This window comes from Falco rusticolus, chromosome 12 (genome assembly GCF_015220075.1).
Source record: "Falco rusticolus isolate bFalRus1 chromosome 12, bFalRus1.pri, whole genome shotgun sequence".
NCBI lineage: Eukaryota > Metazoa > Chordata > Aves > Falconiformes > Falconidae > Falco > Falco rusticolus.
In genome coordinates, this window is record NC_051198.1 from 8,083,332 (window position 1) to 8,097,716 (window position 14,385).

Below are 14,385 nucleotides of genomic sequence, written 5' to 3' on the forward strand. Positions count from 1 at the left end.
ATTCAGTTTAAAAAAATATATATAATTAAACAGTTGTCTAAATTCAGCTGAAGTTACTGGGTATAAGCACATAAAGCCAGTTGCTTAGGTGAAGCAGATTTGCTGTTCAGAGAGACAGGTGTCCCCCTGCACTAATAGGGTACGCTAGCTTCTCCGCTTGGACAGGGAGAAGAGTTGTGTGGTTTTGCTACTCTTGTGCTCTTATTGAACAGTTAATAAATCATGTTGGGTAGCCTTTTTTGGGGGGGGGATGGTGGTTGGAGTGGGGGGTGGGGGTGGGAGTGGGGGTGGGGTGGGGGTGGAGGCCTTTGGGTTGTTTAGCTGACAGCTGATTGACCAGCCATTCTGAAAGCAGATGGGGATATCTATTCAGACGGGCCTTTTGTTTCCTTTTGCTTTTTTCTCTTTTAAATCCTCAGGATTTCACCTAATCACAAGGTGGTGTGGGAGTGCTACACACCTAATTCCTTTACCCAAACAACTAACATCCATTCAGGAATCTGGGTGTTCCTTGCATGTTTTCTTGAGATGAATGGATCTCTACTTTAGTTAGCAATTATACATTAAATCTAAATTTATATTGCTGTGAACATATGAAAGTGAGCATAAAATAAATTCATACTTCTTCCCATCTGTGCTCGGTGCCAGCGCTGATATACTCATAATGAAAATTAGGTCCATGTGTTTCATCAAAACCAAAATTCTGTCATTTCTTATTACACAGAAGCAAAGTATTTATCATGCAAGTATTTGAAGGTTTATAGAGTCCTTGTGAAGAAATTTTTGCCCATTAATGCACATTATTAATGAATGCCTCTAGTTCATTTGGGATTTTTGTATATAGGAAACAATATTAATAGTCTTGTATGTATGATTTTTTCTAAAGTGCTTGCAACAGTATTTACTTAAGTGCATATGTCCCATGGAGGTTTTGCAATACCAGCAATTCAGCAGAAAGCCCAAGGTGAAATGAGCATACTTCGGGTGTCTCAACTGGTTGTTACATTAATGACGATACAGAACATAATGTAAATAATGGAATTATTTGAAAAGTCACTATGGATAAGTAGTTTTTATAATTTATATTTACTAAGGTGATACAAGATGTAAAATGGTGCAGGATGTGAGCTAACGTGTCACTGTTAGCTGTGTCGTTCTGCTGTGCCATCGGATCGATTCAAGAAAAGAATATAAACAACTTTTCAAAGTACCCTCAGTTACACGGTTTCACTCTTAACTAGAGAACGTGCCTGTGTGTACACAGACCGCAGACAGAGGCGTACTCTTGTTCTCAGACATCTCAGAAGCCAAAACTAGAGGACCTGTAATTTTTTATTACATGACCATTGTAATCTCTCAGTTATCAGCAGTTTGGCAGCCATCAGGAGCAGCTTTTGCAGCACTTTTGGTCATTGAGTGAAGTGAAACGCTTGGCTTGACACAAGATTTCAAACAAGCCCAGAGTGCCCTGTGGGAACTGGCCTAAAATCCGAGATAACTGGAAGAAATGACCCCCTAGGTGTCAAGTGTCCCTATAGTGAATTTAAGTGCACTTTTCATTTCCCTGTCAATGAGATGAAAATGGAGCCGTTTCCCTGAGAAAGTAGAAAGAAGTGGCCACACAGTGTAACAGCATTTTTCAGGAGAGGGCGGTGAGGGTGTCGCAGGAAGCAGGAGGGTGCGCTGGTGTCTGTCACCTTCCTCCTGTCCACAACTGCACATTAAATGTAGGCTGCTGTTGATAGAGGGGCAGGCAGGTTTTAAAAAGTAAGTGAGGACTTACAGCTCTCACGGAGTTTTTTCCCATTATTTCTTTTGCAAAACCAAGAGAAGGCCCTGATAATCCACTGCTGGCAGAAGCATATGTGCAGTTTTTATTGCCTCATGCGCTTTCTTTTGATACGTTGGGCAAAGTGAACAAGCATAAAGAATTGAGGCAGGGATGGGAGAGGGGAGGATAACATGAAGGACAACAACTAGGGAGCAAGTTACACAATTGCTAGCCCTTAAAGCCTAGCAAAAAGCTGTTTAAAATTGCTGAGTATGAAGCAAACAGCGCCTGGGTCAGCTTTCCAGCATGACAGCAATAAACACGTGACCAGTAATTCAACCTGACAGAAGAGATGTTCAAGAATACAAATATCACAAATGTTCTGTTGTGTTTATGCACCCGAAATGCGATACGTAAGCTCGGACTTCCCTGACAGCCTGCTGTCTCTCCCATCCTGTCACTTGATGAGCATCTTCCATGTGAAAGCACAGCCTTTCTGATCCCATTAGAGAAGAGGCTCTGTCTCTGCGGTCCTTTTTGCAACCTGTGCACTCTGTGAACCACGCCATGCATGGGGGATTTGTTAAGAGATGCATTGGGACCTAACATGTCACAGGCAGACTTGTTACGCATGAAACCCCATTGACAGAAAGGATTAGCTGGAGCCAAGAGATAAAAACAAGAAGTCATATTTTTCAGAAGGCTTGTGGTGCAAAATTAGGATTATTTATTGGGCAAGAAAATAGTCAGGGCTTTGTGTTATTAGAGATTCTGTACCCTAGGAAACTGGCAGTGAATTCAGCCTGGTGCTGCCAAACTGTACTTCAGAATCTGAGGTTTCATATGAAAAAGGGGAAAAAAAAGCAAAACAAACAGAAAACCCTCTATACCCTGCAGCTGCAGAGAAAATACTCAGAAACTCACTGTGACCAGAGTTGTGTTCTTGTCTTGAGTCAGCAATCAGCTTGAAGCAATACCTTTGAGAAGAGCGAACTGTGCTGGTCATTTCAATGCATGTGAGCTATAAAGTCTGACATGTTTACACAGCAGCCAGCTCATTTCTGTGCTTTTTTTGCAAAAGCCTCAATGTAATACGCACTGCTTGAGAACTTATTTTCTTGGGACAGAAGAGGAGAACCAGCATGTACGTTAGAGTTAATGTCAAACTTTCCTTCCTCTCTTCCCACCTCCCCCAGCTCCCCCCCCCCGGGGGAAAAAAAAAAAAAAAGCAAGCAAAAAAATAAAAAAAAAAAAAACCAAACAAATTTTCAAATTGTGGAGAAGCAGAGAAACAAGGGATATTTTCTTTGCCCACCGGAAAAAGCTTTAGTCATATCCGGACTCTTGAAAAAATCAAAACAAAACCCCCTTCTTCCCACTAACTCCTACATTCTCCGTAGTGCCATATGCCCCAACTTACAATTATCCAGCTTTTAATACATTCCATTTCTGCTCTGACAGCTATACAATGTACAACAGTTGCACAGAGTCAGAAGGCAAATCTGTGAATCACAAAGAATAAAGAATTCAGTGATGGTTTAAAACAAATGTAATGAATATAGAAGTAAATAACATAAGTAAAACTGGGTACTGATGGTATTTTTTCATTTCTGTATTTTTGTGCAAACCTCTTGTTTCAAATTTACCTACACCGTACTGTGAATTTCCCTTTTTTGCATGAGCTGCACTGAATTTAAATGTAGCAGGCTGCAAAATACAGGGGATCTTGTACCTAGTGCTCACGATCACCCTGAGGAAACTGTTAATCAGTGGAACAATTGTATGGTTATATGGCTCGCATCATGTTTGAGCATTGGAGCTCGACATTAGAAAAGCACTGTAATTGCTAATAATTAGTACTGGGTAAGCCTCACAAGGTTTACTTAAGAGTCCCCTCATGTCAGATTCATATCCAAAGCGTATCTGAAGTATCTGAACCGTTTAAGGATCTGGGAGGTAATACTTTGTCATTGTGTAAGGCGGAAGACCTGTGTATGAAAGGGCAAGGGGACTGTGAAATAATTACTGGCTCTGCATCTAATTTGAGTCAATGAAAATGCCAGAATGATTGAAGTGTTTATGCTGAAGATCAAGGAGTTAGATTGGAATAGGGTAATCAAAACCAGGGACATCTTTCTTAAGTTTTGTAATATTTCTTAGGAAAGAGATAATGGAGGACTGTGCGAGTATGGCAAGGAGAGTGTTGGAAGGAAAATCAGGTTCATAGGTCACACCTGTGTGAAGCGATGGTTTGAAAATGACAAGTAAAAGTAGAAATATGCTTCACTTGACGGTGATGAATAGATTCTTGACCTGAGGAGGAAGTCTAGAAGTGGCTCTGCACTGTGGAGGTGGTAATTTGATAGCAGCAGTTACAGGTGAAAAAGTTTGCTGTTAAAAATACGGTGGAAAAAAATGACTGGTCTTAATTATGCATAGGTACTTACGCCCCTGGGCCTCAACTGAGGGGATAGCTGTGCTTTTCTGCAGCCATGGCTTTGACACTTTCAGTTTGCCATTTTTCCATATTTTCAGTGTGATTCTCCCATCCCTATTTTCTCCATCTGTTCTCAGTCTGCCTTTTACTTTGGTTTTGTCTGTGCTTCGCTTATCTTCACTGCTGGAGTATTCCACACCATTCACCAGCCTCTTTCCTCTGGCACCACAAAGCCGTTCATTTAGCCTTGTGATATTGGTAAACTGATCAGCAGGGCTCACAGATTCCATGTGACTATACCTGGGAATGTACAAAGAGTTACCACTGCGTGGGAGATGCGATCAATCATATCTTGCTTACACATCTCTTGTATCCCAAGGGCAGGAAAACTTTGCCTCTCTGCAAGCAACAAATGCCAAGTCATGTCAGCTTTGTACATGCTAAGAGAAAAAACATGTTAGGGGCTGCTGGCTGCTTCTGTTCAAACACGAAGCATGGATTTTGAGGTTGGTAGAGGTCTGTTTGCTTAAAAGAGGTTCTGATCAAGATGAATTGTGAAAATGTCAATAAATACCATATTTTTAAAAGGTAATAAACTGACTATTATCGTTGAAGGCAGAGCTCCAGGCACACATTAGCAGCAGCCTGAACCACCTACCTTTATGTACCTGCTTCCTTCTTACCACTCAGTGTGAGGAGCCAAAGCAACGCTGAACCTCAAAAGGGAGTTCTTGAAGGACTGGAAAGGTAATAGTGCTTCACAGACACCATGCTCATGGGTTTAGTTCCTTTGTGCATGGGTTTCAGTCATATGTGGCCATGCAAGTCCCTTATGCACGTGTGACATCAATCCGTTTCTCAGCTAAAAATACCTAGTACATTGCAGTTCAGTGTGGTGCAATTAGTCATGTGTTGGGGCACCGTGATGCCAAGTTTTACTTTGTTTTGAAACACCATGTATGGAACATTGGAAGAAATAAATAGTGAAATGCCATGTTTAGCATATTTCTCCTCTCTTGCAATTCTGTGTAAAAGCGTACCAAATATTTCTTCTAAACAGTTGAGTTTAAAACAAATGATCTTTCTTATGTCAGGGCAGGGTTTAATTGCTCGCCCACGCAGTCAGGTGTTACCTGCTACTCGCCAAGTTCAGATAGGTACACTGTCGTAACACCAGCTTAGAGATTATCAATCTAAATGACCCATTTGGGGAAGACTTGTGCTCATAGGTCCTCTCTCCTTCCCCTTCACTGGACTTGAAGTCTGATCAGTGTTTAGACATTGCTTTGAGATAATGATAATGTGCCTTTTAATTAGCATCAGTATTTCTAATCTTTTGGGAAATAATAAAGCGCTGCTTTTTTTACTCCTTGACTGTTGACAGATGGCCAGTTATTAAACATCATTAAATTCTGATATCAATCATTTTTGTGCTTTTTAAAATATGCCTGTCACTTGAATGAAATGATATATATAGGAGGAAGGTTTTTCACTGCTCGTTGTGTAGACTTTGATGCAGTATTTGGTGGAGCCCTTGTTTTTTAAGCTGTTACAAGTACAATCTCCAAGACATTGCTAACTTGTCACTGCAGTGTATATGTGTATGTTAAAAGCAGCCCTTGTATGGAGTAGCCCAAATGCTTTTGAGACAAAGCCACTATTTAAACATTTAGAACCTTGAACTTTTGAGAAGCTTGTGCTTATACACAGGAAACATTTCATGCATTTACACAGGAATTCATATTGTATCTGGTTTTCTGAATGCCATGAAAAACTGAAGGTGGATTCCTGAGTGTTATTTGCAGTAATGCTTGATTTGATTTGATGCATTCTTGGCTAGAACCTCTAATTTGTTACTTGTGAAACTTTGTTTAATGGGTACAGTTACGATCTGCATTGTGTCCTTGCTCATCTTAATAGCAGTATTAATTTGCAGGAAGGGACAAAAATTATCTTGCAGAGTTATCAAGCAGTGTTTAGGCTTTCTGAATGCTAATTAATTCAGAGCTCAAATGCTGTACCTGCTGTTTAAAAGGCTGGCAGCTTGTATTCATCACCTGAGTGACAGCTGTTCCTAGCCTTTTTTTACTCTTTTTAAAGAGTGAGGAAGATTAACTCATTCCATGCTAATGACTTCCATATTGAAGTAACAATTGTTATGTTCAAAATTTTGTCTTTAGCAGATTTGCTGATTTTGACAGTATATTTCAGAAAGGATTGGTGACGGTATACTGTTAAGAGATGTTGCTAAACCTTTCTCCAATACACTGTTGATTTTTTCTGGGCATATAAAAATTATCTCTGACATTTGAAGCCAAAAGCAGATTCTCCATGTAAGCTAGAAGAGAACGAACTAAAATATTGCTACATCAGATTTGAACATTTATAGTGAGTGTGGAATCAGAAGAATTTTTTTCTTGGTGTCAAATCCTTTTTTTTGATTTATACTGTCAAGGGAAATATTTATTAGTTCCAATTCAATTAAATGTTCACTTAAGCCCTTTAAATGTCACACAAAATAGTAAAGAACAGTTTTATGTTTTATGTTCTGAATTCAAACTCCTCCACACTGGGAAGAAATGGTAGTCTTTGGTAGCAAAAAAAGGGACTTAAAGGCATGCAGGTAATTTATTTTAATCTGAGAAAAGGGTATCATCTGGTATAACGCAGATGTTCATATGCAGGTTTGAGAGGATTACACAGTTTGCCTGAATGATTGAGGAAGTGAGATACTAATATTGGATTAGATTCCTCCTTTTTCACAGCGGAACAGATACCTAAAAATATGTGTTAACTCCATCCCTCCATTCCCTCCAGACCCCAATCAAAGCATTTTAATTATACTACATTTTCATTTTGGAGGAAACATGAGACAAATCAGCAGTTGTCTCATGTAAAAGGGTATTGCTGAGCTGCTGATACTGAACAAAAAAATTTCACAAAAACTTCCAGTTGCTATTGTAGGGTAAATTCAAGGGTTTTCTCCCCTTCCTACTTGAATGACCTATAAAGCCTGGTATGTGTTTTGCTATATAAGTATTTCAGAAATCCGTGTGTACAGCAGACATGTCATAATAATTACAAAATAGTCATTCGCATTTTGGAGGCCCTGTATCCTTACGGAATCTCAGGGTGGACTTGACTAATGCCTCTGGGCTTTGATTCTGCTCACATTGGTTTTTACGCATTCTGATTCAGTAAATCTCATTAAGCACATGTTTAACTTCCAGTATTCACCGAAAGTTCTGTTGACTTCAATAGCAAATTAAGCACATGCTTAAATGTTGTTCAGAGCCTTAGGGAAAGGTGATTAAACTAAAGAACAAAGCTATGCTATTAAAATATTTTAACTCATTAAAATCCAGTAGATTTGCTGATACTGATTCGCTGAATACTCTGTATTGAAAGTAAAACAATTACCTTACAGCTGGCTAGCTCTCTTGTGCAGCTTGGAACACCAGCATCAGTATATTAGCTGGGTATTTCTGCTGTGACAATACATTTCCTTTTACTTCTGACCTACTGTTCTATTCCTATAAATAATTAGTGGTGATAATGAGTGATGGAAAATATAATGGCAGATAAGGTTTCCAAGCTTGTTTAAAGTTTTCTTGAAAATCAAAATGATTTTTAAGAAATTCTTGTCTTGATCCCAGTTACTCAAACGTCTTTTGTTATTACTCGCTAACTTCAGACACTTGTAGTTCCCACGCACAGGGATGATTTTTTTAATCTTTAGCAGTGTTGTCTTAGTGTTTTGTGTGTGGAATTTTCTGTGTTAATTTATAGTGGACTTCCATACAGAGCAGTTAAAAATCATGCTTTGGCAAGACTGCAGTGTGGTCTTTGAATCAGCAAACATTAAGAAAATGAACTGCAGTATGTAGTTCTATGTTTAGTACGTTATTTTAGTATGTTATTTATTAAAAAGTCCCTCAACTTTTTAGAATGTTGTGACATACTTTCTGCGGGGGAGATATGTTGCTCCCTAATCCATGGGGAGAAGGTTCTAAAATAACCCTGTAATAATTCAGAAACCAGAAGATTGCTGAAGTGTTTGGGGCAGGTTGTGGGGGGGGGCAGCGGGAGACTAGAGGGGAGGTTGTTGGGTGTTCTTTCCTTTGATTTAGTTTACCATAGAGGAAATAACCAGACCAAGAGTGGAATGTTTTGTGTGGCTGGACATGGCATCTTTAGCTTTCCTAAGTTCCTGTCCTGGAACAGTTACTGTGCATGCGAAATCATGAGCTCACTGAAATCCTGGAGTAAATTATTTGGGGTCTGTTTGCAGTTCCTTGCGATAAATCTGAGTGATAAAGCTATATAACTGTTGCTACTGCAGTGTTAAAATCTTACAGTGGTTCAGTCCTAGTGCACTCACTGAGTCAAACCAGGAAGCCGTCGAGTCTGCTGAATCATGTTTGCTTCTTGACCTTTTGGCAAAGATCAAATGTAGCATATGTTTTTATCAGTTTAATATCTGTTATGTCCTCAACTTGAGGATTTTATATTACATGAGTGTGGGGACTGGGAAATGTAGTAGGAGCTTACACCATCCTCTCCATGCAGGAAGCTGGCTATTGCTGTGTTTCTAGAATGGTGTGAAAAGAAAAAGGAAAAAAAAAAATAAATAAGCAGCAAGTCCCCTAATGACCATAAATGAGTGCGAAGGGAAGAGCAGGAGCAGAGCAAGCATAGATTATACTGCTCTAAAGTTTTCTCTCAATCTCCACCTATTTTCAGCCCAGGGGTTTTCCTGAGCCTCAATAAAACCCCTGTAATAATAAAATAGCACTTCTGATTGTGTTTTAATCCATTTTTCACTGTCTTCTCAATCCATACTAATATCCATTTTATAATGTCTAGTATTATAACATCAAATTATCACCTTCAGGACTGGGCATTATTTTGTACTTACCAGGTACAGTGAGCCTGCACTTAGTCTCACCCTTGATGAAGAGCAAGTTATTGCATCGCTGGTACTGTTTATTTTCACTGACCGCTCTTACAGGTGCTGTTTTTCTGAAAAATGAGATAAAATAGCAATCAGAAATAACTGCAAAATCCGAAAGATAAGAAAAATGCTACATTATGGCAAAATGGTACCTATAGGATTTTCTTTGCTTTGGTGAAATTTGGAAAATATCAAATATATCCAAAATTGGAATATATATCCAAAAATATTTGGAAAAAAGAATTGGAAAGAAATAGATGCAATCGATACCTTTGAGGGAACACTCAAGTATTTGAAATATATTCAGAAATATGCCAAAAACTACAGAGAGTTGGTGTTCACTTGAATGTTTTTGATTGATTAAATACCAGCTTATGCCATTTTATAAACTGGAGGTTCAGAACTGTTCATACATTTTGCAGTCAGTGGGTGGCTAACAAAAGCTGGTTTTACTTGGCCTATGACATAGTTACTGCTGAGTCCTATGTAATGCAGCAGGTGATGACAAGAATGGTTTATGACATCTTTTGAAACAGAATCAAGCCACTAATGGCCAAGTTGATGTGATGGTGAAAACTGGGAGTTGTATTAGAGGGAAAATGAGTATAGTTCAGGCAGAGAGTGATCAAAATCATTTCTAGATGACATAAGAATTTGACCCTTCAAGGACTTCTTACCAAGTATGTTAGGTAATACAGAAAGGAGGAACCTGTGTCATTGTAAATTAGTGTCCTTGAGTTAAGTCTCATTACCAAGACACCTTCATTTCTGTAATTATTTGACCTGCCATGGTTAATAAAAAGGAAGTTAATTTGGTGTGACGTTTTTGGTAATAGCTTGGTGTACTACTAGATTAATTGCAGTAAAATAAAAGAATGGTTTAAAAAAAAAAAAAACAACAACCCAGACTTCCCTTTCCTTGCATTTCAGATCTATTGATGATTCCTTAGTCATTATTTATGGCCACAGTATTTAAATTAGTATGTGTTAAATAAAGCTTATGTTCTGGGGTGGGGGAGTGGAAGTAAGTGTTTGTTATCATAACTATTTTAATCAATATTTAATGGAAAATACAATATTTTGATTCTTCAAAATTTATGTTTAGAACCAAAAAATAGTGTCTAACAAGATAGAAATCCACTGCAGCAAAATACCATCTTATTATTATGCGTGCTACAATGCTTACAGGTTATTGTCAATATACAGTTTCTACTGGCAAGGAAGCTTTTGTTTGTCGTGGGAATGAAATGATTGCTCCTCATTTTTCCTGACTGCTGAGTTCTTTAAGCGAAAAGCATTTTGATCCTGGAATAAATATTGATCCTCTCTTTTCTTTCTCTGAGAAAATTAATTTAGTGTGAGTTATGTTCACCCAGGTGAAGTAAGGGCAGCTCAGGACCCCACAGGCTGTTTAAACCTGTGACACAGGCCAGCATTCAAGAAGTATCTTCATTACGCCTGGGTCAGCACATATATGCTAGTTCTTTTGAAGAGCGTCTTATGGGGCAGAGCAAGGGAGGACTCGTGCGTCACTTGTCTATAGCACTAGCAGCGCAGGCTTTCTTTTTTTCTAGCCCCAAAGTAGTAGAATCTGCCTTTATTCCTGTCTACCTCCCCCACCCCTTTCTGAGTGGTTCTGTCCCCTCAAACCAGGTGGTCTAGGTGAAACCAAGGGCACTAATGCATTGTGCCTTCCAGAGGCAGCCTTTGGAGAAATGTAAAGATCTGTATTTTAACTGTGCTGATTTTTAGCACACACAGAAATCCTTTTCACAGTGCATTGGGGGAAAAGTAGAAAGGTTGGCAATAGCCAACTGTTCCCTTTGTAAACAGGCTGACAACAAGGAAGAGAGAGTGCAGAGTGTTGAGATAATGCATGGGAATACGATTACAAAACTGAGCATCCAGCGCTGTTGCCACTCTTCAGCTGGCAGGGGACATGCTCGTCCTTGGAGGGGGGTTCTGGGCATTTTCTTGATACACAAATGGAAAGAATAGGCAAGGACAATGGGAAGAGTTGGGCAGATTTCTTTAAAGAATTGTATGCTTCCGCTTCCTTCTCTTTGCAGCTCTCTTAACACGTTGTTGTGAGAAACATCTGAACCTTTGCAGATGACTACATGTGCCTGTTGCTATTACAGAGTTTGACATCAATTTGTGTCCACGTGCATCCCTATTGGATTCAAAGCATGAGCCCATGTCATACAACTGTAAAATTTCCGCTGCCCCAACTGAAAAATTAACTTTCATTAGTCAATTAACAATTAGACCAGATTACTGGGCTCCTTTTAGACAGCGACACATATGGTGTCCCAATTTTGGTATTATAAAAGCAACAATTAACATTCTAAGAAATTAGTTTAGTGGAATTCATTGCAATATGATAAGCTTTGTTATTTGCAAAGTCTGTGTAAGCTTCTGACATGCTGAATCACTCAGTATTCTTGTGAAACTATTTTTTGTATGTTTGTGTGCTGTATACTGGGCTTTGTATGATAGCATTGGCCATTTCCATAGTAAAGTATTTTGGAGTGATGAAGAATAATGATAAGGATTGTACATCTGTAGCACAATGTTAACTGTACATCTCCAGCATGATGTTAGCATGGTTTTGTTCCAGAGTCAGTACTACTGAATTAATGTAGAAATCATGTTTCATTTATTTATTTATTTATTTGACTCCTCATATTATTTAAAAAAAAAAAAACCAAACCCTCCACCACAATAAAAATGCAAAGAAAAATGAACTTACGTGTAAATATAACTCACTCATTTCTTCTGTGCCTTGGACAGAGCATAAGCCTGCCATTGACTTTCTGAAAACAATTAGGGTTGTTTGAGAAGGTTTTAAGCTAAAATGGGGACTTTCATATGGCCTATATTATCTCTCCTCAAGGGAATGCGTTTTGTAAAAGTGACGATTTATGAGATTCAGTACTAATGTCAAACTTCGTTCGGCTGTGTGAAGTAACATAATTAAAACACCAAAATAGCAGAACACATGCAGTGGAATGTTGTTGAACTTGTAGATATTTCCACATAGGTGATTTAAAATTTGATGGAACAGTGATATGAGTGATTGGGGCATGTCCATGTGAGATGTAAGAAAAACAAGCCGTAAAAAACTTAGCTATTTCCCTCAGAAGGATTTTATCCAGAGAGGAAGACGCAATATTTATGTGCAATAGCAGCTGGGTATTTTTGGAAATATTTTAAATTCCTTTATAGTAAGTCTCTGCATGATTAGACAACAGATACAAATCAGATAAGGCAACAGTTTGTCCCATTTGTGTGAAGTGGTCTTCCAGGATAAAATTACAATTTATTTCCTTCTACATGCGGTATTCATTTGGGACTAAATTAATTAAAGCTGAGCTGATAAGTATCTGCTGTTGTTCTGCAGTCATGACATGGCAAGGCACTAGGCATCTACATGCAAAACTCATTTGTACATCCAAAAATGTAATAATAAAATAAATAAAGTGCCTGTGCCAATTGTTTCTAGAGCTGTTACATGATACTTTAAATAAATGACTTAATTCCATGTTCAAACTACCCATAGATAAAATGTTTTATTATTGTTATTACTAACTTAGATTGCATTAGTGTAACAGCTCTTTCCGCGCTTGAGAGCCTTTTCTCATGAGACGGGAAGGTGGTCTCGGTGCACTGTGCCCTGCCTGGGTTATTGCTTTATCCATGCTATGACTTAAACAAATAAATATGAATATAATGTAAATCAAGCGTTCTAAACTGACGCCTCGTTTCAGGTTCCCTCAGTGATCTTCACTGATGCGGAGGACACATTTGGAGGATTTATCAGTGGGAACATGATATGAATTGCTTAGTTACTCTGTACGTGCCGGAAAACTGAGGGGTTGCCGTGTTTGAGGGGACATAAACAAATTGTGCAGCAGAAATGTTAAAACTGTCAGTGTTGGAAACAGTTAAGACAACAGAGAACGGCATGTGAGATTCCCCTTGAGTTGTAGAAAGAAGGTTGTTGACTTGATGTCTACATGTGTTTAACCACTATTGCGTTCTATGCTTATTCCAATCATCCTGTGCCATTTTCTGTTGCATTATTTTTCTGCCATAAAATTAATCTAGTTGCGAGATGGTTTCATAGAACAATATTGAATGTAAAGGTGTGTGCTTCTGCATAGATGTTCTTTTATATGAATTCTCTGCAACTATCTCAGTGAGGTAGATGGAAAATCTTTTAAATTAGATGGATGCTGAATCTTTTAAAAATGCTTTTGCATGCTGTCTTCAAATGGTTATTATGAGGAGTGAATATAGCCAGAGCTTAATCATAAACTTTTCCTTTTCCTGACAGTCCTGACATTTACTTGTTTCTAGACAAATAGATGAATCATAGCTAATGAGTTGTTTTGATCATTTATGGTGTTAATACAAAACTAAGGCTCATAACTTTTGACCCTATACCTCTGAATTAACTGTAAAAGACTGCAAGCCTAGAAGCTAATCTTTTGCGAAGGCTTATAAACTAGTTTAAGAGTTACTTTGTTCAGAGAGTATCAGCCTGGTGAGCCGTGGGTGACTGCATGCGGAGGGAGTCTGCAGGGCAATTGATCATTCAGTGGACATTAGCTGGCACATCGCACTGGAAGCTGAATACTTAGTATTGCTCTTTTTTTATTTTTTTTATTTTTTTTTTAATTATTTTTCCCACATGAAGCTTTACCTATGGCCCTTGCTGTGAGTGGAGTGGTAGCCCGTGATCCCGCCGTGTCTGACTCACAGCAGGCTTTTTAGTTAGAGGGTTTCACAGCACTGTCTGCATTTCTTACTGTCTGCTTGATTGTCCAAATGTCTCCCACTAGAGCAAGAAAAGAAAACGTGGGTATGTGAAAAGAAAAACAGGGAAGAGGATTGAATGGGAAGATGCTAAATGTAGGAAATAAAAAGTGAAAACCTTGACCAGGCTGAAGTTGAGAAAATTTACCTTTTCCAGTGTTAGTATTCCTACATTTTTGTATGAAGAGCAATGTAAAGGAGTGTGGTGGCTCAAAGCGTGGGGATTTCACCAGTGACATGCTGTTGGGTACTGGAACAAGATTTTGATTCTGAAGTTAGCTTCCAATAGCCAGTTTAGGAAGCATGATACCAAGTATTTCTCTGGGGAGCAGTATTAGACTTTGCATGTAATTCAGCTAGGGGAGCAAATTTAGTCCTCGGACATTCATGTTTCTGTTATTT

At 38.6% G+C, this 14,385-nt stretch overlaps 1 protein-coding gene and 1 non-coding gene across 3 annotated transcripts in view; both read left to right on the plus strand.

The window, feature by feature from the left end:
* MACROD2 (mono-ADP ribosylhydrolase 2) overlaps positions 1 to 14,385 on the plus strand; it is an 892,536-nt gene that overhangs the window by 399,642 nt on the left and 478,509 nt on the right. The gene's annotated exons all lie outside the window — the stretch shown is intronic.
* Positions 8,629 to 8,818, plus strand: LOC119156398. The gene has a single exon (XR_005107119.1). It is a non-coding gene; the product is annotated as a U2 spliceosomal RNA (small nuclear RNA).